Source organism: Scyliorhinus torazame, chromosome 20 (assembly GCF_047496885.1).
Source record: "Scyliorhinus torazame isolate Kashiwa2021f chromosome 20, sScyTor2.1, whole genome shotgun sequence".
Taxonomy (NCBI): domain Eukaryota; kingdom Metazoa; phylum Chordata; class Chondrichthyes; order Carcharhiniformes; family Scyliorhinidae; genus Scyliorhinus; species Scyliorhinus torazame.
In genome coordinates, this window is record NC_092726.1 from 5,124,271 (window position 1) to 5,149,113 (window position 24,843).

The following is a 24,843-nucleotide window of genomic DNA, read 5'->3' on the forward strand; positions in this document are numbered from 1 at the left end:
GCACTCCCTCAGTACTGACCCTCTGACAGTGCGGCACTCCCTCAGTACTAACCCTCTGACAGTGCAGCACTCCCTCAGTACTGACCCTCTGACAGTGCAGCACTCCCTCAGTACTGACCCTCTGACAGTGCAGCACTCCCTCAGTACTGACCCTCTGACAGTGCGGCACTCCCTCAGTACTGACCCTCTGACAGTGCGGCGCTCTCTCAGTACTGACCCTCTGACAGTGCAGCACTCCCTCAGTACTGACCCTCTGACAGTGCAGCACTCCCTCAGTACTGACCCTCTGACAGTGCGGCACTCCCTCAGTGCTGACCCTCTGACAGTGCGGCACTCCCTCAGTACTGACCCTCTGACAGTGCGGCACTCCCTCAGTACTGACCCTCTGACAGTACGACACTCCCTCAGTACTGACCCTCTGACAGTGCGGCACTCCCTCAGTACTGACCCCCTGACAGTGCGGCACTCCCTCAGTGCTGACCAACTGACAGTGTGGCACTCTCTCAGTACTGACCCTCTGACAGTGCGGCACTCCCTCAGTGCTGACCCTCTGACAGTGCGGCAATCCCTCAGTACTGACCCTCTGACAGTGCAGCACTCCCTCAGTACTGACCCTCTGACAGTGCGGCACTCCCTCAGTGCTGACCCTCTGACAGTGCGGCAATCCCTCAGTACTGACCCTCTGACAGTGCAGCACTCCCTCAGTACTGACCCTCTGACAGTGCGGCACTCCCTCAGTACTGACCCTCTGACAGTGCGGCACTCCCTCAGTACTGACCCTCTGACAGTGCAGCACTCCCTCAGTACTGACCCTCTGACAGTGCAGCACTCCCTCAGTAATGTCCCTTTGACAGTGCGGCACTCCCTCAGTACTGACACTCTGACAGTGCGGCACTCCCTCAGTACTGACCCTCTGACAGTGCAGCACTCCCTCAGTAATGTCACTCTGACAGTGCCGCACTCCCTCAGTACTGACCCTCTGACAGTGCAGCACTCTCTCGGTACTGACCCTCTGACAGTGCGTCGCTCCCTCAGTACTGACCCTCTGACAGTGCGGCACTCCCTCGGCAATGACCCTCTGACAGTGAGGCACTCCCTCAGTACTGACCCCCTGACAGTGCAGCACTCCCTCAGTACTGACCCTCTGACAGTGCAACACTCCCTCAGTAGTGACCCTCTGACAGTGCGGCACTCCCTCAGTACTGACCCTCTGACAGTGCGGCACTCCCTCAGTACTGACACTCTGACAGTGCGGCACTCCCTCAGTACTGACCCTCTGACAGTGCGGCACTCCCTCAGTACTGACCCTCTGACAGTGCGGCACTCCCTGAGTACTGACCCTCTGACAGTGCGGTGCTCCCTCAGTACTGACCCTCTGACAGTGCGGCGCTCCCTCAGTAATGACCCTCTGACAGTGCAGCACTCCCTCAGTACTGATCCTCTGACAGTGCGGCACTCCCTCAGTACTGACCCTCTGACAGTGCGGCACTCCCTCAGTACCGACCCTCTGACAGTGCGGCACTCCCTCGGTACTCGGAAGTAATTGTGTCTCTGGAGGCAGAAATGGCATTTGATGGGTTGAATGGAGCTGCCTGTTTGTGGTGTTGGAGAAGTTTGTGATCGGTCTGGGGTTTGTGACGTGGATTAGGTGTTTTCTGATGTCCCGTCTGCGAGTGTGCCAGCGTGAGGTCAGGGCCGTTTACGTTGCACAGAGGGTGAGGCAGCGATGTCCTCTGTCCCCTCTTCTGTTCTTGATGGTGATTGAACCATTGGCAAGGGAGGCACGGAACACGGTGGTTAGCACTGTTGCTTCACAGCTTCAGGGACCCGGGTTCGATTCCCGGCTTGGGTCACTGTCTGCGCGGAGTCTGCACGCTCTCCCCGTGTCTGCGTGGGTTTCCTCCGGGGGCTGCGGTTTCCTCCCACAAGTCCCGAAAGACGTGCTGTTGGGTGAATTGGACATTCTGAATTCTCCCTCTGTACCCGAACAGGCGCCGGAATGTGGCGACTAGGGGATTTTCACAGTAACTTCATTGCAGTGTTAATGTAAGCCTACTGTTTTCTACTGAAGTTGTTTTATGGGGAGGTGCGGGGGGTGGGGGGGGGGAGTGGGGAGGGGGAGGCAAATTGAGCGGTTCAGAATTTTGTTCTGCGGACATTCCTGATGTTCCCGGATGCACCGCCGTCTGCCCATCTTGTGCGGGGTCGGAGGGGAGGGCAGCACGTCCGGGATATATTGGCGGATTACGGGGGAGGGGCAGGTTTCGTTAGAAGCAGTGAGGGTCAGGAAGGGGTGGTGGGGGGGCGGGGGGGGGGGTGGAGGGAGTGCGTAGTGAGGCCCTCCGCAGGGCGAACGCGACGTTTTCCTGTGCGAGGCGGAGCCTGATTCAGCGAAAGGTGGTGTTCAGGGCGCACCTGACCAAGGCCAGGACGCGTGGGTTTGGGAAGGGGTCGAGGATAGGTGGGAGTGGTGCCCGGGGAGGCCTGATCTCCACACGCACGCACATGTCCTGATGTTGCCCGGAGCCGTCGGGGTTTTGGCATCAGATCAACAATCCTAGATGTGGATCTGGAGCCATGCCCCTTGGTCGCCATGCCAACGATCGGCTGGGGGGGGGGGGAATGGATGGATGCTTTGGCATTCACCTCCTTGCTGGCCTGGAGGTAGATTCTGTGGAGCTGGAGACAGGAGACACGACCTGGGTGATTTGATGGAGTGCTTGTACCTCGAGAGGGTCCAATCCACAGTCGAGAGGTCGAGCAATGGGTTCTATTGTCGATGGCGGGGGTCTGTACTGCACTTTTTCAAAACATTTAGAGTACCCAATTATTTTATTCCAATTAAGGGGTAATTTAGCGCGGCCAATCCACCTACCCTTTGGGTCGAGGGGGTGAGACCCACGCACAGACATGGGGAGAATGTGCAAACTCCACACGGACAGTGACCGGGATCAAACCTGGGACCTCGGCGCCGTGATGCAGCAGTGATAACCACTGCGCCACCCACATCTATACTGCACTTGAAGGAGATGGTCACTGTTGGCTGTTAGTGTGTGGGGGGGGGGGGGGGGGGAGTAGGGGCGTAGTTTTACATGCTTTTGTTGTTCTCTGGGCGATTGGGCCTGTGATTGGCATAAAATGCTAAAAGTTAATTGAAAATATTTTAAAAAAGGAATGGTGGGGAAATGAACGATAGTCTCTTCCACAATTGTCAGAGGGTTGGGCAGATTGATGGCTTTTTGGACATTACGAAATATGGGGAGAGGGTGGGAAAGGTAGAATTGAGACCAAGCTCAGACCAGCCATCAAGCTACCGAACGGTGGATCGGGTTGGAGGGGCCGAATGGCCATGTGCTGAAATAAGGTATGGAAGGTGACACTGTAGGCACATGACATTTGAGCAGATTGCTTCGATCTGGAGGTAATGGTGGGTTTGCTGATGCCCGTCCCCCCCGGAGAACAGATGAGATGGAGGACGGTAACATTACAGGGTGTCAGACAGCACAGGGTCTGTTTGTACCTGTGGGGTAGTTTCAATATATACATTCGATCATGATTTAATTCATACCGGTCACTGTGGGGGTGTAAATAATATAAGACATGACTTTAAAGTAACCCTGTAAACAGCTGAACACTGACCTTCAATGAATGGAATGGGAAACTGGAGACCAAGTCAGTGCAGAAAACGGCGTCTCACACACAGGACGTTAAACGGCGTCTCACACACAGGACGTTAAACGGCGTCTCACACACAGGACGTTAAACGGCGTCTCGCACACAGGACATTAAACGGCGTCTCGCATACAGGACATTAAACGGCGTCTCGCACACAGGACGTTAAACGGTATCTCACACACAGGACGTTAAACGGCGTCTCACACACCGGACGTTAAACGGCGTCTCACACACAGGACGTTAAACGGCGTCTCACACACAGGACGTTAAACGGCGTCTCACACACAGGACGTTAAACGGCGTCTCACACACCGGACGTTAAACGGCGCCTCACACACAGGACGTTAAACGGCGTCTCACACACAGGACGTTAAACGGCGTCTCTCACACAGGACGTTAAATGGTGTCTCACACACAGGCCATTAAACGGCATCTCATACACAGGCCATTAAACAGCATCTCACACACGGGACGTTAAACGGCGCCTCACACATGGGACATTAAAAGGTGTCGCAAACGCAGGTAGTTAAATGGTGTCTCACACACAGGACGTTAAACAGCGTCGCACACACAGGATGTTAAACGGCGTCCCCCACACAGGACGTTAAACGGCGCCTCACACACAGCACGTTAAACGGCATCTCGCACACAGGACGTTAAACGGCATCTCATACACAGGCCATTAAACAGCATCTCACACACGGGACATTAAACAGAGTCTCACACACGGGACGTTAAACGGCGCCTCACACATGGGACATTAAACGGTGTAACACGCAGGTAGTTAAATGGTGTCTCACACACAGGATGTTAAACGGCGTCCCCCACACAGGACGTTAAACGGCGCCTCACACACAGGACGTTAAACGGCGTCTCACACACCGGACGTTAAACGGCGCCTCACACACAGGACGTTAAACGGCGCCTCACACACAGGACGTTAAACGGCGCCTCACACACAGGACGTTAAACGGCGCCTCACACACAGCACGTTAAACGGCATCTCACACACAGCACGTTAAACGGCATCTCACACACAGCACGTTAAACGGCATCTCACACACAGCACGTTAAACGGCATCTCACACACAGGACGTCAAATGGTGTCTCACACACAGGACGTTAAACGGCGTCTCACACGCAGGACCTTAAACGGCGTCTCACACACAGGACTTTAAATGGTGTCTCACACACAGGACGTTAAACGGTGTCTCACAGACAGGACCCATGGGACGTTAAACGCGTCTCATACACATGCCATTAAACAGCGCCTCACACACAGCCCATTAAACGGCATCTCATACACAGGCCATTAAACAGCATCTCACACACAGGACATTAAACAGAGTCTCACACACGGGACGTTAAACGGTGCCTCACACATGGGACATCAAACGGCGCCTCTCACATGGGACATTAAAAGGTATCGCAAACGCAGGTAGTTAAATGGTGTCTCACACACAGGACGTTAAACAGCGTCACACACACAGGATGTTAAACGGCGTCCCACACACAGGACGATAAACGGCGCCTCACACACATCACGTTAAACGGCATCTCAAACACTGGACATTAAACGGCATCTCACACACAGGACGTTAAGCGGCATCTCGCACACAGGACGTTAAACAGCGTCTCACACACCGGACGTTAAACGGCGCCTCACACACAGCACGTTAAAAGGCATCTCACACACAGCACGTTAAACAGCATCTCACACACAGGACGTCAAATGGCGTCTCACACACAGGACGTTAAACGGCGTCTCACACGCAGGACGTTAAACGGCGTCTCACACACAGGACTTTAAATGGTGTCTCACTCACAGGACGTTAAACGGCATCTCACACACAGCACGTTAAACGGCATCTCACACACAGCACGTTAAACGGCATCTCACACACAGGACGTCAAATGGCGTCTCACACACAGGACGTTAAACGGCGTCTCACACGCAGGACCTTAAACGGCGTCTCACACACAGGACTTTAAATGGTGTCTCACACACAGGACGTTAAACGGTGTCTCACAGACAGGACCCATGGGACGTTAAACGCGTCTCATACACATGCCATTAAACAGCGCCTCACACACAGCCCATTAAACGGCATCTCATACACAGGCCATTAAACAGCATCTCACACACAGGACATTAAACAGAGTCTCACACACGGGACGTTAAACGGTGCCTCACACATGGGACATCAAACGGCGCCTCTCACATGGGACATTAAAAGGTATCGCAAACGCAGGTAGTTAAATGGTGTCTCACACACAGGACGTTAAACAGCGTCACACACACAGGATGTTAAACGGCGTCCCACACACAGGACGATAAACGGCGCCTCACACACATCACGTTAAACGGCATCTCAAACACTGGACATTAAACGGCATCTCACACACAGGACGTTAAGCGGCATCTCGCACACAGGACGTTAAACAGCGTCTCACACACCGGACGTTAAACGGCGCCTCACACACAGCACGTTAAAAGGCATCTCACACACAGCACGTTAAACAGCATCTCACACACAGGACGTCAAATGGCGTCTCACACACAGGACGTTAAACGGCGTCTCACACGCAGGACGTTAAACGGCGTCTCACACACAGGACTTTAAATGGTGTCTCACTCACAGGACGTTAAACGGTGTCTCACACACAGGCCATTAAACAGCATCTCACACACGGGACATTAAACAGAGTCTCACACACGGGACGTTAAACGGCACCTCACACACGGGACATTAAACGGTGTAACACGCAGGTAGTTAAATGGTGTCTCACACACAGGACGTTAAACGGTGCCTCACACATGGGACATCAAACGGCGCCTCACACATGGGACATTAAAAGGTGTCGCAAACGCAGGTAGTTAAATGGTGTCTCACACACAGGACGTTAAACAGCGTCACACACACAGGACGTTAAACGGCGTCCCACACACAGGACGTTAAACGGAGCCTCACACACAGCACGTTAAACGGCATCTCACACACAGGACGTTAAACGGCATCTCACACACAGGACGTTAAACGGCATCTCACACACAGGACGTTAAACGGCATCTCGCACACAGGACGTTAAACGGCGTCTCACACACAGGACGTTAAACGGCGTCTCACACACAGGACATTAAAGGGCGTCTCACACACAGGACGTTAAACGGCATCTCACACACAGGACGTTAAACGGCGTCTCACACACAGGACATTAAAGGGCGTCTCACAGACAGGACGTTAAATGGCATCTCACACACAGGCCGTTAAACGGCGTCTCACACACAGGACGTTAAACAGCATCTCACACACAGGACGTTAAACGGCGTCTCGCACACAGGACGTTAAACGGCATCTCACACACAGGACGTTAAACGGCGTCTCACACACAGGACGTTAAACGGCGTCTCACACACAGGACATTAAACGGCATCTCACACACAGGGCATTAAACAGAGTCTCACACACGGGACGTTAAACGGCGCCTCACACACGGGACATTAAACGGTGTAACACGCAGGTAGTTAAATGGTGTCTCACACACAGGACGTTAAACGGTGCCTCACAAATGGGACATCAAACGGCGACTCACAGACAGGACGTTAAACAGCGTCGCACACACAGGACGTTAAACGGCGTCCCACACACAGGACGTTAAACGGCGCCTCACACACAGCACGTTAAACGGCATCTCACACACAGGACGTTAAACGGCATCTCACACACAGGACGTTAAACGGCATCTCGCACACAGGACGTTAAACGGCATCTCGCACACAGGACGTTAAATGGCATCTCGCACACAGGACGTTAAACGGCGTCTCACACACAGGACGTTAAACGGCGTTTCACACACAGGACGTTAAACAGCGTCTCACACACAGGACGTTAAACGGCGTCTCACACACAGGATGTTAAACGGCGTCTCACACACAGGACGTTAAACGGCATCTCATACACAGGACATTAAAGGGCGTCTCACACACAGGACGTTAAACGGCGCCTCACAGACAGGACGTTAAACGGCATCTCACACACAGGACATTAAACGGCGTCTCACACACAGGACGTTAAACGGCATCTCTCACACAGGACGTTAAACGGCGCCTCACACACAGGACGTTAAACGGCGCCTCACACACAGGACGTTAAACAGTGTCTCACACACAGGACGTTAAACAGTGTCTCACACACAGGACGTTAAACAGTGTCTCACACACAGGACGTTAAACAGTGTCTCACATACAGGACGTTAAACAGTGTCTCACACACAGGACGTTAAACAGTGTCTCACACACAGGACGTTAAACACTGTCTCACACACAGGACGTTAAACAGTGTCTCACACACAGGACGGCAAACAGTGTCTCACACACAGGACGTTAAACACTGCCTCACGCACAGGGCGTTAAACAGTGTCTCACACACAGGACGTTAAACAGTGTCTCACACACAGGACATTAAACACTGTCTCACACACAGGACGTTAAACACTGTCTCACACACACAACGTTAAATGGTGTCTCACACACACAACGTTAAACAGTGTTTCACACACAGGACATTAAACAGTGTCTCACACACAGCACGTTAAACACTGTCTCACACAGAGGACGTTAAACACTGTCTCACACACAGGACGTTAAACACTGTCTCACACACAGGACGTTAAACACTGTCTCACACACAGGACGTTAAACACTGTCTCACACACAGGACGTTAAACACTGTCTCACACACAGGACGTTAAACAGTGTCTCATACACAGGACGTTAAATGGCGTCTCACACACAGGACGTTAAACGGCATCTCACACACAGGACGTTAAACAGTGTCTCACACACAGGACGTTAAACAGTGTCTCATACACAGGACGTTAAATGGTGTCTCACACACAGGACGTTAAACGGCGTCTCACACACAGGACGTTAAACGACGTCTCACACACAGGACGCTAAACAGCGCCTCACACACAGCACATTAAACGGTGTCTCACACACAGCACGTTAAACGGTGTTTCACACACAGGACATTAACTGGTGTCTCACACACAGGACCCACAGGACGTTAAATGGCATCACACACATAGGCCGTTAATCAGCGTCTCACTCACAGGCCATTAAACGGCGTCTCACACACGGGACATTAAATGGCGTCTCACACATGGGACGTTAAACAGTGTCTCACACACAGGTAGTTAAATGGCACCTCACTCACGCAGGACATTAAACGGTCTCACAGATGCAGGCAGTTAAACGGTGTCTCACACGCAGGACGTTAAACAGTGTCTCATACACAGGACGTTAAATGGCGTCTCACACACAGGACGTTAAACGGCATCTCACACACAGGACGTTAAACGGCGTCTCACACACGGGAGATTAAACGCCGTCTCACACACAGGACGTTAAACGGCATCTCACACACAGGACGTTAAACGGCATCTCACACACAGGCCATTAAACGGCGTCTCACACATGGGACATTAAACGGCGTCTCACACACGGGACGTTAAACGGTGTCTCACACGCAGGTAGTTAAACGGTGTCAAACACATGGGACGTTAAAAGGCACCTCACATGCAGGAAATTAAATGGTGTCTCACACATGGAACATTAAACGGCGCCTCACACACGGGACATTACACGGCGTCTCACACACAGGACATTAAACGGTGTCTCACACACAGGACGTTAAATGGTGTCTCAAACACAGGACATTAAACCGCGTCTGAAACACAGGATATTAAATGGCATCTGAAACACAGGACATTAAATGGCATCTCACACACAGGACGCTAAACAGCGCCTCACACACAGCACATTAAATGGTGTCTCAGACACAGCACGTTAAACGGTGTCTCACACACAGGACCCATGAGACATTAAACGGCGTCTCACACAAAGGCCATTGAACAGTGCCTCACACACGGGATGTTAAACAGCGTCTCACACACGGGACATTAAATGGCATCTCACACACAGGCCATTAAACGGCGTCTCAAACACGGGACATTAAACAGTGTCTCACACACAGGTAGTTAAACGGCACCTCACACACACAAGACATTAAACAGTGTCTCACACACAGGGCGTTAAACAGTGCCTCACACACGGGACAGAAAACGGTGTCTCACACACAGGACGTTAAACGGCATCTCACACACAGGACGTTAAACGGCGTCTCACACGCAGGACGTTAAATGGCGTCTCACACACAGGACGTGAAACGGCGTCTCACACACAGGACGTTAAACAGCATCTCACACACAGGACGTTAAACAGCGTCTCACACACAGCACATTAAACAGTGTCTCACACACAGGACATTAAATGGTGTCTCACACACAGGACCCACGGGACATTAAACGGTGTCTCACACACAGGACGTTAAATGGCGTCTCACACACAGGACATTAAACGGCGTCTCACACATGGGACATTAAACGGCGTCTCACACACGGGACGTTAAACAGTGTCACACACGGGACGTTAAATGGTGTCTCACACGCACGTAGTTAAACGGTGTCTCACACATGGGACGTTAAAAGGCGCCTCAGATGCAGGAAATTAAATGGTGTCTCACACATGGAACATTAAACGGCGCCTCACACACGGGACATTACACGGTGTTTCACACGCAGGACATTAAATGGTGTCTCACACACAGGACGTTAAATGGTGTCTCAAACACAGGACATTAAACCGCGTCTGAAACACAGGATGTTAAATGGCATCTGAAACACAGGACATTAAATGGCATCTCACACACAGGACGCTAAACAGCGTCTCACACACAGCACATTAAATGGTGTCTCAGACACAGCACGTTAAACGGTGTCTCACACACAGGACCCATGAGACGTTAAATGGCGTCTCACACACAGGCCATTGAACAGTGCCTCACACATGGGACGTTAAACAGCGTCTCACACATGGGACGTTAAATGGCATCTCACACAGAGGCCATTAAACGGCGTCTCAAACACGGGACATTAAACAGTGTCTCACACACAGGTAGTTAAACAGCACCTCACACACACAGGACATTAAACAGTGTCTCACACACAGGGCGTTAAACAGTGCCTCACACACAGGACAGAAAACGGTGTCTCACACACAGGATGTTAAACGGCATCTCACACGCAGGACGTTAAACGGCGTCTCACACGCAGGACGTTAAACGGCGTCTCACACACAGGACGTTAAACGGCGTCTCACACACAGGACGTTAAACGGCGTCTCACACACAGGACGTTAAACGGCGTCTCACACACAGGACGCTAAACAGCGCCTCACACACAGCACATTAAACGGTGTCTCACACACAGGACATTAAATGGTGTCTCACACACAGGACCCACAGGACGTTAAATGGCATCACACACATAGGCCGTTAATCGGCGTCTCACTCACAGGCCATTAAACGGCGTCTCACTCACAGACCATTAAACGGCGTCTCACACATGGGACGTTAAACGGCGTCTCACACATGGGACGTTAAACAGTGTCTCACACACAGGTAGATAAATGGCACCTCACTCACGCAGGACATTAAACGGTCTCACAGATGCAGGCAGTTAAACGGTGTCTCACACGCAGGTCATTAAACGGTGTCTCACACGCAGGTAGTTAAATGGTGTCTCACACGCAGGTAGTTCAACGGTGTCTCACACGCATGTAAACGGTGTCTCACACATGGAACATTAAACGGCGTCTCACACACAGGGCATTACACGGCGTCTCACATGCTGGACATTAAACGGCGTCTCACACATGGGACGTTAAACGGCGCCTCATACGCAGGACGTTAAACGGCGTCTCACACACAGGACGTTAAACGGCGTCTCACACACGGGAGGTTAAACGGCGTCTCACACACAGGATGTTAAACGGCGTCTCACACACAGGACGTTAAACGGCGTCTCACACACAGGACGTTAAACGGTGTCTCACACACAGGACGTTAAAGACATTGGCAGGCTGCAGAGGAAAATTCCTTCAAGAATTCAGCCCCTCCATCATCCAAGCAGATAAAAAAGACAGAAATCATCACCACATTTTGATGCAAATTGAAGCCACATGCAAACACTTCAAAGTGGTGATCCTGTCGTCTGATTGGTTGATTTAAAAAATGGGAGTGAAAATATGGCAACGCAGCAGACAACAATCTATTGTGATTCTCGGAAAGAAGTTATCAGCTGCCAGCAGAATGATAGAGGACGAAATGCACAAATATAGTTAATCTCCGACCTCCAGACTAACCAAAGTGTTTGATAGGAGCAATTTCAGGAAGGCGCGGTGGGGCAGCGGTTAGCACTGCGGCCTCACGGCGCCGAGGTCCCGGGTTCGATCCCGGCTCCGGGTCACTGTCGGTGTGGAGTTTGCACATTCTCCCTGTGTCTGTGTGGGTTTCGCCCCCTCAACCCAAAGATGTGCAGAGTCGGTGAATTGGCCGCGCTAAATTGCCCATTAATTGGAAAGTAAAAATTTGGGTACTCTAAGATATGAGCAATGTTGTTCCAATCCCGGGACCCACGAGCCATCGGACACGGCGGACACGGCCCTCGCCAGCACAAGTGAAAAGAGAAGACAATTCTCTGAAGGTTTTCTGCCCTTTGAAGTCATCGGAGGGCAACCGCTCCTCAAAAGGCCCATCCATTACCTTCGCAGAGGACTCGTCCCTCTCCCTCCCCTCCCCGGAGTACTCACAGCTGCTGCTGCTTGCTGACCCCACGCCCACCTTTCCCGCAACACTGCTCCCATCGGCCTTCTTCCCCTGCCACTGCACGGGAATAGTGCTGGTTGAAATCACGCTCCCCCACGATGGGGAGGCCGACCCGTCTCCTGGTGTTTCCCGCCAGCTCTGGGACCGTCTCCCCAGGCCACTCGCAACATGGCCGGCGGTGGCACTCTGTGATGCCAACCCCATTCCCCCGGGAAGTTGGAGAATCGGATCCGATTCATTGGAGATTTTTACACAAATCTCCAACGGTCCGAGGACACAGGATTACAGGAATGGCAGCATTGAAGTTGCCGAAATGGATGGGGTCGGATTGCCCCGACTCTCGGGGGTTGGGTACCCCCCTCTGATTGACATAAACAAGGTTCACGTTTCAGAAACAGCGCAATGTAATTCCTGCCTCCCAGTTGGGGGCGTGCTTGCCCCCAATTTGAGGGTTCTGATGAAGCGTGTGTGAGAGAGAGAGAGAGGGGGGGACAACTGCAGTGCGAGATTCCTCACTTCCTCCGCAGGGTGGGCGGGGGTCGCCTCATTTCAAAATAACCAGTTTACAGAGGAGGCCATTCGGCCCGTCGGCCTCCGCCGTTCAATAACATCGCGGCCGATCTGACTGGAACCTCAGGCCCACATTCCTGCCGACCCCCCGATAACCTTTCGCCCCCTTTGTTCAGCAAGAATCTCTCCCTCTCTGCCTAAAACATGTTCACAGTCTCTGCTTCCACTGCCCCTTGAGGAAGAGATTTCCCGAGACCCTCCACCCTCACAGAGAAACGTGTTTAGCCTGTCTCTGAAACCTCCCCAACCTCGATGACCACCCATTACCCCTCGGCTGTAATTAAATTGAAGCTGCCGATGGTGTGATCACTCTTTCCTCGCCGCATTTCCTCCTCATCCCACTTCATGCCCTGATCCAGAGCTGGGTCCTTCCGCAGTGGACTGGGAATGCAATGACTCTCGGAAATTACATTCTGGGATACGATTGTTGGTTTGTTTCACTTGCTTTTGGGATTTTCTCCCCCGTATTCCGGTGGAGGAGATTGTTTGATGCCAATAAACGGACCACCGCTGACGGCAGCCCTGCATTGGGAAGGGTGAGAGCCGGGACACCCCAGACATGCGGCGTCATCGATTTGACCGCATCCTGGAGTCCCTAACCGGATGCTGTTGCGGGAACACTTGGGCCTTGGAGTGGAACGGACGGAGAACGCTTTTCACCAAACGCCTTCTCAACGCAACCAAGAATGGGCAGCAAATAAGACCACAAGTCATGTTCCCACGAAACCAGCAGAGAGGGAGAGTTCACACATACACGTCGTAGATCACCCGCACCAGGAAGTTGCAATAAAGGTGGTCTGTTGATGGGCTCAATGGTCACACACAGATCTTGTGCTCTGCCCGAGACCCCAGGGATCACTCCTGCTGCGCTCCAGCCGTGCCACCTCATTGGTAAGATGTGTCATCAGGTTCTCACATGTCCACTTGGTTTACATTAGGGGCGGCACAGTGGTTAGCACTGCTGCTTCACTGCCCCAGGGTCCCGGGTTCGTTCCCGGCTCGGGTCGCTGTCTGTGCGGAGTCTGCACATCCTCCCCGTGTCCGTGGGTTTCCTCCGGGTGCTCCGGTTTCCTCCCACAGTCCAAAGATGTGCAGGTTAGGTGGATTGGCCACGATAAATGCCCCCTAGTGTCCAAAAGGTTAGGTGGGGTTCTGGGCTTAAATAGGGTGCTCTTTCTAAGGGCTGGTGCAGACTCGATGTGCCGAACGGCCTCCTTCTCCACTGTAACTTCTATGATCACATGTGAAACATTTATAATATATTACATGATATGATTTTATATATATTCAGTATCTTGACACTGCCTCGTCAGACTGCTGCAAGGTTGCAACGAGTTAAGTCCACAGTCCTGCCTCATATTCAGTGCTACTAAAATCAGAATGGAGGGATCCACGAGCAGATGGATTGATAGGCAAGGTGAATAGCAGTACCAAACGGTTTAGAAAAGATCAAAGCATGTCCTGTCTGATTGCATCTGCCTGCAACAGACCTGTCGGGACCAGTCAGTCAGCTCTCAAAGCCGTTTGGGATTGCGAACACAGGGTTTTTTCCACAGAGGGAGGTGGCGATATAGAACATAGAACAGTAATGAAAATGAAAATCGCTTATTGTCACAAGTAGGCTTCAAATGAAGTTACTGTGAAAAGCCCCTAGTCGCCACATTCCGGCGCCTGTTCGGGGAGGCTGGTACAGGAATTGAACCGTGCTGCTGGCCTGCCTTGGTCTGCTTTCAAAGCCAGCGATTTAGCCCTGTGAGCTAAACCAGCCCCAGATACATAGAACATAGAAAATACAGCACAGAACAGGCCCTTCGGCCCACGATGTTGTGCCGAACCTTTGTCCTAGATTAATCATAGATTATCATTGAATTTACAGTGTAGAAGGAGGCCATTCGGCCCCTCAAGTCTTCACCGGCTCCTGGAAAGAGCACCCTACCCAAACTCAACACCTCCACCCAACACCAAGGGCAATTTTGGACATTAAGGGCAATTTATCATTGGCCAATTCACCTAACCTGCACATCTTTGGACTGTGGGAGGAAACCGGAGCACCCGGAGGAAACCCACGCTCACACGGGGAGGACGTGCAGACTCCGCACAGACAGTGACCCAAGCCGGAATCGAACCTGGGACCCTGGAGCTGTGAAGCAATTGTGCTATCCACAATGCTACCGTGCTGCCCTTAAGAACTATATCATTTTACCGTAATCCATGTTCCTATCCAATAGCTGCTTGAAGGTCCCTAATGTTTCCGACTCAACTACTTCCACAGGTAGTGCATTCCATGCCCCCACTACTCTCTGGGTAAAGAACCTACCTCTGATATCCCTCCTATATCTTCCACCTTTCACCTGAAATTTATGTCCCCTTGTAATGGTTTGTTCCACCCGGGAAAAAGTCTCTGACTGTCTACTCTATCTATTCACCTGATCATCTTATAAACCTCTATCAAGTCGCCCCTCATCCTTCTCCGCTCTAATGAGAAAAGGCCTAGCACCCTCAACCTTTCCTCGTAAGACCTACTCTCCATTCCAGGCAACATCCTGGTAAACCTCCTTTGCACCTTTTCCAAAGCTTCCACATCCTTCCTAAAATGAGGCGACCGGAACTGTACACAGTACTCCAAATGTGAAGATACAGCACAGTACAGGCCTTTCAGACCACAATCATGTGCCGACCAGTTATCCTCATCTGAGATCAACTTCCCACAGTCCAAAGACGTGCAGGTTAGGTGGATTGGCCGCGCTAAATCGCCCTGAGTGACCAAAAAGGTTAGGAGGGGTTATTGGGTTACGGGGATAAGTGAGGGCTTAAGCGGGTCAGTGCAGACTCGATGGGCTGAATGGCCTCCTTCTGCACTGTATGTTCTATGTATCTATGTGTACACCCCTTCAATTTACTGCTGTCCATGTGCCTGTCTGAGAGTCGCTTAAATGTCCCGAATGACTCTGACTCCACCACCTCTGCTGGCAGTGCGTTCCACGCACCCACCACTCTCTGTGTGAAGAACCTCTGACATCTCCCCTCTACCTTCCTCCAATCACCTTAAAATTATGTCCCCTCGTGACAGCCATTTCCACCCTGGGGGAAAGTCTCTGGCTATCCACTCTATCCATGCCTCTCACCACCTTGTACACTTCTATCAAGTCACCTCTCTGCCTTCTTCGCTCCAGTGAGAAAAGCCCCAGCTCCCTCAACAAAAGCCCTGACTCCCTCAATGAGTTTGAGGAGGAGGTGGACATTGTCTGGAAGGCCTGCCTGACTGTGGGACAGTTTCGGAGTCCTGTCCAATCTCCCTGTGCCGCAGCAGCTGAACGGGAAGAGCAATTGGAGCCGCCAATCCTCGGTGCGGAGTGCAGAGGCTGCTGGGAGGGACAGCGTGGGGCGATTAGCGGGAGGTCGGGGCATTGATCGCTGATCACATCCCTGCCTTTCTTTCTATTTGAAAGGTGATGCTTGGGATGTTTCCCAAGCATGACTTAGATATTAAACGTTTTGTGTTGAGGAGCGGATTCTGTTCAGTGAGTGCAACGACAGCGATGAATGGGAGGCGATGTTTGTATGTTTGACTTGCAATCCATCACCCGCCCGCCAAGGAGAATTGTGCAACACCAGCGGAGAGACGAACTGTGTTTTCTGCTGTCGATTGACCAGTTGCAACTTTTGGCTTCAGCACAGGTTGAACTGACGGATTGATGTCCCAGGCGATCCCAGTGCTCATTTGTAGGTCAGCGAGTGAGAGAGACGTTTCTGGTAACTTGGCATCATTGGCGCAGCTGCCTTGTGCCTCTGACGAGCCTCGAGATTGATTAGAGAAATTCATTACAACCAGTCAACTGTTTTGCAACTGCTGAGTACCCCCCTCGAACGAGGAGCTCGGCCCTGGGAGCCGGGTTAGACTTTACTGGAACTGATGTGCATTGACAGCCAAGAACACTTCTTCCAAAACCTTTCCTGTGCATTGGCCTGTTTGCCTGGAGCCTCGAGGCTGCCGTGGGACTCCTCGCTCTGTCTCTCTCTCTCTCCCTCTCTGTCTGGTGAACTTTAGGTACTATATAGGAACTGTTTAGCACAGGGCTAAATCGCTGGCTTTTAAAGCAGACCAAGGCAGGCCAGCAGCACGGTTCAATTCCCGTACCAGCCTCCCCGAACAGGTGCCGGAATGTGGCGACTAGGGGCTTTTCACAGTAACTTCATTTGAAGCCTGCTTGTGACAATAAGCGACTTTCATTTCATTTCATAGCACAGTTCATAAAGACCTTCCCAGCCCCACTGGAATTTAAAGGTTAAAGGGGGATTTAATCGGGGTTGTCAGAATGAGGCGGTGCATGTCGATCAGGAGAGACATCTCACAGGAGGACCGGGGCTGCTAATCAGAAAGAAAAGAGGCAGAGGAGAGATCAGTCATCGTATGGTTAGAAACTGAGAGCAAGAAGTCAGTTAGCCTGTTGTGTCTGAGCTGGCTGTGTCGGAGTTACCTTTCAACATCTTTTGAAAGCCATGATTGAATCCATTGGGCTGTGCATTCCAGATCCTACCCACTCGCTGTGCGCTCGTGTATTTCCACCTGCCTCCGATGATCTTTTGTCAATGGCCTTAAACCCGTGTCCCGCTCGTTCTCGATCCTCCCCCCCAATGGGAACGGTTTCTCCCTCCTCCACTCTGCCCAGACCCCTCAGGAGTTTGAGCACCTCCGTCGAACCTCCTCCCAACCTTCTCATCGCCAAGGAGAACAGTCCCAACTCCTCCAATCTGTCTTCAGAACCACATCCCCGGGACTATCCTCGTGAATCTTTTCCGCGCCCTCGCCAACATCTTCACTTCCCTCCGAAAGTGCGGTGCCCACAACTGGCTGGATGGTTCCAGCTGCGGCTGAACCAACTTTTTGTCAAGGTTCACCATTACCTCTGGCTTTTGTACTCCATGCCTCAATTTCTAAGCCTCTGGATAATGTCTGCTTTAATAATTGATTTATTGATGTTTTTAGGTGTGAATTGAATGCATAGCTAAAGGGGGAATTAGTCAAAATGTCACGACTCCCGCGTCGAAGTGCCCACGCCGTCGTGAACACCGTCGAGATTCACGACGGCGCAAAACCCGACCGATTCAGGGCCCGATAATGGGCTCGGATCGGGGCTGCGTCATCTACACGCGCCAGGCCTCGGCAACGCCATGACACGGCCGGCGCCGCATAACTGGCATCACCCGCGCATGCGCGGTTGCCGTCCTCCCCGAGTCGGCCCCGCAAGAAGATGACGGACGGCTATTGCGGGGCCGCGGAATGAAGGACATTTGAGGTGCCCCCCGGTGCAGGATCCACCCCCCCCCCCGCCCCCGCAGGCCGCCCCCCCCCCAGCGTTCCCGCGCTGTTCCCGACGGCAGCGACCAGGTGTGGACGGCGCCGGGGGGAACCCGCCCTTTTGGCCTGGCCGCTCGGCCCGCCCGGGCCTGAGAATAGCGGGGGTGCCGGAGAACCGCCATTTTGGGTGTCTCCGCCAATTCTCCGGCCTGCGGCCCGCGGAACTCGACGGGGCCGTTCCCGCCGCTTGGGAGAATCTCGGGAGGGCGTCGGACCGGCGCCCCGGGAAATTTTGGCGGTCCAGGCGATTCTCCCAACCGGCGCGGGAGCGGAGAATCTCGCCCATTGTTTCAGATAATGAATTAACCATTGAACTCTAGTGCCTTGTGTGTAGAAACTTAGACATTATTTCAACGAATGTTTCACATAATGAATAGAAAATTGTCTTTCAGTGCATTCAGCAATAAGAATGTATCAACTACGTAGTTACAGCAAGGTCTATGGCCAGCAGTGGGGTGAGAAACCTATTCCCATGAGGATGTGTACGTAAACACTTAATTATTCCTGTGGAACCAGACAATTTTAAGTAATGGCCAATGTTTGATTAATAAAGCAGGGGCTGTTTAGCACAGGGCTAAAACGCTGGCTTTGAAAGCAGACCAAGGCAGGCCAGCAGCACGGTTCAATTCCCGTACCAGCCTCCCCGAACAGGCGCCGGAATGTGGCGACTCGGGGCTTTTCACAGTAACTTCATTTGAAGCCTACTTGTGACAATAAGCGATTTTCATTTTTTCATTTTCAATAAATCGTCCTCTATGTAACAGCCATCTATTTGAACAAATCAAGAGGTCTCAGCAGAGAATTAGAAACCAATGAGAGCACATGGGGGATTAGACCATAGATAAGGATTCCCTTAAAATAATACCTCATGGCCCTCCTGAGTTCCTGCCTCCCTGAACTCTTGAATCACCCTATTTGTTTATTTTAAAAGTGATTTCTTTATTCTTTCATGTTTTTTTGCCATGTATTTGACCAACTCATGTATTGTTTGTTTCTAAGTTTTGATTCAGTTCTTATGCAAGTGTATTAAAGTGAATAATCAGCAATAAAGTCGTATTTTCGAAACCTCCAATCAACCGGACAATCGCTCCTATTAGAAGATAAAATAACAAGTCTGTTGTGTGGCACTATGTCAAATGCCTTCTGAAAGTCCACATGCACCACATTAACATCATCACCCTCGTCAATCCTTTCTGTTACATCCTCAAAAAACTCCCAGTAAGTTAGTTAAACCTGTTTCTGCAACCTCCCCCCCCCCCCCCCCCCCCCCCCACCCCGGCCGCCCACCCCCTCTCCTGGTGTCTTTTGTAACTGGACCTTGTCCACTTGATTTTTGTCCTGGATTATCATTCCACCACCAAGGTTCAACTGAAGAAATTTTGTTTTCAAAGGCAGCAGGTTGTCGTGATTGGAAGGCGCCAGCGAGTGGGTGCCGGGGACAGACTCTCGAGGAATGTTCAAAAGACAATTGGGTCAAACTCGAAGGGGAAACGTTTGAAATGAAAATGAAAATCGCTTATTGTCACAAGTAGGCTTCAAATGAAGTTACTGTGAAAAGCCCCTAGTCGCCACATTCCGGCGCCTGTTCGGGGAGGCTGTTACGGGAATTGAACCGTGCTGCTGGCCTGCCTTGGTCTGCTTTCAAAGCCAGCGATTTAGTCCTGTGCATTTGTAGATACAAAGGACAAAGCAGTAATGGGGAAATAAGGCTGGTGGAAATTATTGCGTCCTTCTGGATGAAATGAGATCGTTCTCAGAGAGCCAGCTCACTCGCTCATTCTGATGTGATGTACTCATTTCATGGAGATGTTTTTGTCACTGTTTCATATCACAGGAGGGAGGGGGAGAAGGTTCTTTATTCTCTATACCCAACATGGCGATGAGGCACAGCCTGCTTTCTACATGGACAACAGCATGTCTGATACAGACATGTCTGATGTGTTGGGTGTTCTGGATCACATACAGGTCACCAACACTTGAAGTAGTGCAACACTATTTTATTGAATGATTAACTATTTAAACATACTTGAACTGTGGGTAAATACGATACCAGCTTTAACTAAAGACCTTTGCCTTGTCCTAACCAGTCGATGCACTCAGCACATGGTGAATGTCTGTCTTGCAGGCTGTGAGCTCTGTGCTCCTAGCGAGCTGCTACTCGAATGAGCGGGAACGCTGATGTCCCCTGTCTTTATAGTGCGTGTGCTCTCACTGGTGATTGGCTGCGGTGTTGTGTATGCTGATTGGTCCAACTGCATGTCCATCAGTGTGTGTCTGCACCATGATATACTGGGGTATATTATGACAATATCCTTCGAAATTCAACACAGCTCTGAAGTGGTGCAGTGGACAGGTAAACGGAAATATCTGAATCAGATCTCCATCTCCGATATTTCTGATTAAAGTCAATATAAAAAACAGCAGACAGAGAGAGAGAGAGAGAGGCAGAGGGAGACAGAGACACAGGGAGAGGCAGACAGATGAGGAAGACAACGAGAGAGAGAGAGAGAGATGCAGAGGAAGAGAGAGAAAGAGAGACAGAGAGAGAGAGACAGAGACAGAGAGACAGACAGACAGAGCGAGAGAGACCGAGACAGAGAGCAAGGCAGAGGGAGACAGAGAGAGACACAGGGAGAGGCAAGACAGATGCAGAGGAAGACAAAGAGAGAGAGATGCAGAGGAAGAGAGAGACAGAGACAGAGAGAGAGAGAGAGAGAGAGAGACAGAGTCAGAAACAGAGAGACAGAGATCGAGACAGGGAGAGAGACAGAAAGAGAGAGAGATGCAGAGGAGAGAGAGAGAGAGACAGAGATTGAGACAGACCGAGAGAGAAAGAGAGACAGAGAGAGAGAGAGACAGACCGAGAGAGAAAGAGAGATAGAGAGAGGGAGACAGAGAGAGAGAGAGACAGAGAGAGACAGAGACAGAGACAGAGACAGCGACAGCGAGAGAGAGAAAGAGACAGAGAGAGAGAGACACTCACAGATCCAGAGAGATAGAAACAAACAGAGAGTCAAAGCGAGACAGGGAAAAACAGACAGAGTTGAGAGACAGAGAGAGGGAGACCGAGAAAGAGAAGGGTCTGGGGACAGAGAGAGAGAGAGACAGAGACAGACAAGAACTACAGGCATACCCATGAAGCGATGATAACCTGCTCCCTCGCCGGTCATTCATGTGTTGAAGCTTATTGAATGAGGGACAATAAGGTGCCCAGCAGTTTAATGACCAGCGTTCTCAGTGACGCGCCCTTTAAAAGACATGAAATCTGGAAGAAAGCAATTTCTGCGTCCATGCCGCTGCATGAAGAAGATTGTAATAACGCCACACGCATGATGGAAGCCAGGGTCAGGACTTGCACTGCACACTGAAAAAGAACCAGGAGGAATGGAGGGAACTGGAGACTAGGTGGTTTGGAAAACACCACAATCTCGGAACCTGGAACACTGTGGGTGCATGACACCCACCAACTCAGATCAGTGGAGAAACAGACGAATTCCAGAGATAGTGCGAATAATGAGTGAGTATTGTTATTTAGCTTCACTTTCACAGTGTCGGTGTCAGCACCAATTTCCCATCGCTCACTCCCCCAGAAGAGCACTGAACCTCACGCAGTGTGCATCGGGGTCCATTACGCAGCTTATAGAATGCAGCATCGTAGGACTGGGGTCACGGAATGGGCCCGACCAGGTCAGCATTCCCGAACCGTGTGACTTTGCTCTGGACTCTCCCAACGGCTGAGCACACAGCATTCAACCCGCCATGGCCGTACCCTCTGCAAGATCCGTCCCATTCCTCCCACACCCCTCCTTCCTAAACTCGCCAACGATTCCCTTTTGAAAGCAAAGATTGAATCTGACAGGGGTGCACCATATCGGTAGGACTGGACGATCCCTCTGCTTCCACTGCCGCTCGAGGAAGAGCGTTCCAAAGTCACAAGGAAAGACTCACCACCCTCGAAGTGAAAACATTTCTCCTCATCTCGGTCTGGACGGAGAGATATCCCGGGCGGGATTCTCCGACCCCCCGCCGGGTCGGAGAATCCCCGGGGGCTGGCGTGAATCCCGCCCCCGCCGGTTGCCGAATTCTCCGGCACCGGATATTTGGCGGGAGTGGGAATCGCGCCCCGCTGATTGGGGGGCCCCCCCCCCCAGGCGATTCTCCGGCCCGCGATGGGCCGAAGTCCCGCTGCTGGAATGCCTGTCCCGCCGGCGTGGATTAAGCCACCTCTCTTACCGGCGGGACAAGGCGGCGCGGGTGGGCTCCGGGGTCCTGGGGGGGGGGGGGTGCGCGGGGCGATCAGGCCCCGGGGGGTGCCCCCACGGTGGCCTGGCCCGCGATCGGGGCCCACCGATCCGCGGGCGGGCCTGTGCCGTGGGGGCACTCTTTTCCTTCCGCCTTCGCCACGATCTCCACCATGGCGGAGGCGGAAGAGACTCCCTCCACTGCGCATGCGCGGGGATGCCGTCAGCGGCCGCTAACGCTCCCGCGCATGCGCCCCCTGGAGATGTCATTTCCGCGGCAGCTGGAGGGGCACCAAAGGCCTTTTCCGCCAGCAGGCGGGGCGGAAATCAGTCCGGCGCCGGCCTAGCCCCTCAAGGTGAGGGCTCGGCCCCTCAAGATGTGGAGAATTCCGCACCTTTGGGGGGGGGCGCGATGCCCGACTGATTCGTGCCGTTTTTTTTTTCATATATTTTATTGAAATTTTTTTCCAAACAACAATTTTTCCCTCTTACAAAGCAAACGAAACAATAACAAAACAGAAATTTTTAACAATACACAAGTAACAAAACCCCTTTGTCTATTGACCTGAACTAAACTAAACCCTCCCCCCCCCTGGGTTGCTGCTGCTGGTCATCCGTCTTCCCTCTAACGTTCCCCTAGGTAGTCGAGAAATGGCTGCCACCGCCTGGTGAACCCTTGAGCCGATCCTCTCAGGGCAAACTTTATCTGCTCCAGTTTAATGAACCCCGCCATATCGTTTACCCAGGCCTCCAGTCCGGGGGGCTTCGCCTCCTTCCACATGAGTAGGATCCTGCGCCGGGCTACTAGGGACGCAAAGGCCACAACGTCGGCCTCTTTCGCCTCCTGCACTCCCGGCTCTTCCGCAACTCCAAATAGAGCTAGCCCCCAGCCTGGTTTGACCCGGGCCTTCACCACCCGCGAAATCACTCCCGTCACACCTTCCAATACCCTTCCAGTGCCGGGCACGCCCAAAACATATGTGCATGGTATGCCGGGCTCCCGCCACACCTCCCACATTGGTCCTCCACTCCAAAGAACCTGCTCAATCTTCCTCCCGTTATGTGTGCTCTATGTAGCACCTTAAATTGAATCAGGCTAAGCCTGGCGCATGAGGAAGAGGAATTTACCCTGCTGAGGGCATCAGCCCACATACCCTCCTCTATCTCCTCCCCTAGTTCTTCTTCCCACTTTCCTTTTAGTTCACCCACCGACTCCTCCCCCTCTTCCCTCATCTCTCTATAAATCTCTGACACCTTGCCCTCTCCGACCCACACCCCTGAAAGCACCCTGTCCTGTATCCCCTGTGTCGGGAGCCGCGGAAATTCCCTCACCTGTTGTCTAGTAAACGCCCTCACCTGCATATATCGCAGGAAATTTCCCCAGGGCAACTTATACTTTTCCTCCAGTGCTCCCAAGCTCGCAAAAGTCCCATCTATAAATAAATCTCCCACCCTCCTAATTCCCAACTGGTACCAGCTCTGAAATCCTCCATCCATTCTTCCTGGGGCGAACCTATGTTTGTTCCTGATTGGGGACCCCACCAGGGCTCCCCGCACCCCTCTCTGTCGCCTCCACTGTCCCCATATGTTCAGTGTTGCCGCCACCACCGGGTTCGTGGTAAACTTTTTAGGTGAGATCGGTAGCGGCGCCGTCACCAGCGCCTCTAAACTCGTCCCTTTACAGGACTTTCTCTCCAGTCTTTTCCACGCCGCTCCCTCACCCTCCATCATCCATCTACGTATCATTGCCACATTGGCGGCCCAATAGTAATCGCCCAAGTTCGGTCGTGCCAGTCCTCCTCTGTCCCTACTACGCTGAAGGAACCCCCTCCTTACTCTCGGAACTTTCCCTGCCCACACGAAGCTCGTGATGCTCCTGTCTATTTTATTAAAAAAGGTCTTGGTGATTAGTATAGGGAGACATTGAAATACAAATAAAAACCTCGGGAGGACCATCATCTTAATTGCTTGCACCCTGTCCGCCAGCGATAGAGGCTGCATGTCCCACCTCTTGAAGTCCTCCTCCATTTGTTCTACCAGCCGTGTCAAATTAAGTCTGTGCAAGGTTCCCCAGCTCCTAGCAATCTGAATCCCCAGGTATCGGAAGTTTCTTTCCACTTTCCTTAGCGGTAAGCCTTCTATCTCTCTACTCTGGTCCCCTGGGTGTATCACAAATAATTCACTCTTCCCCATGTTTAGCCTATACCCCGAAAATTCCCCGAACCTCCTCAAGATTCGCATAACCTCTATCATCCCCCCCGCTGGGTCC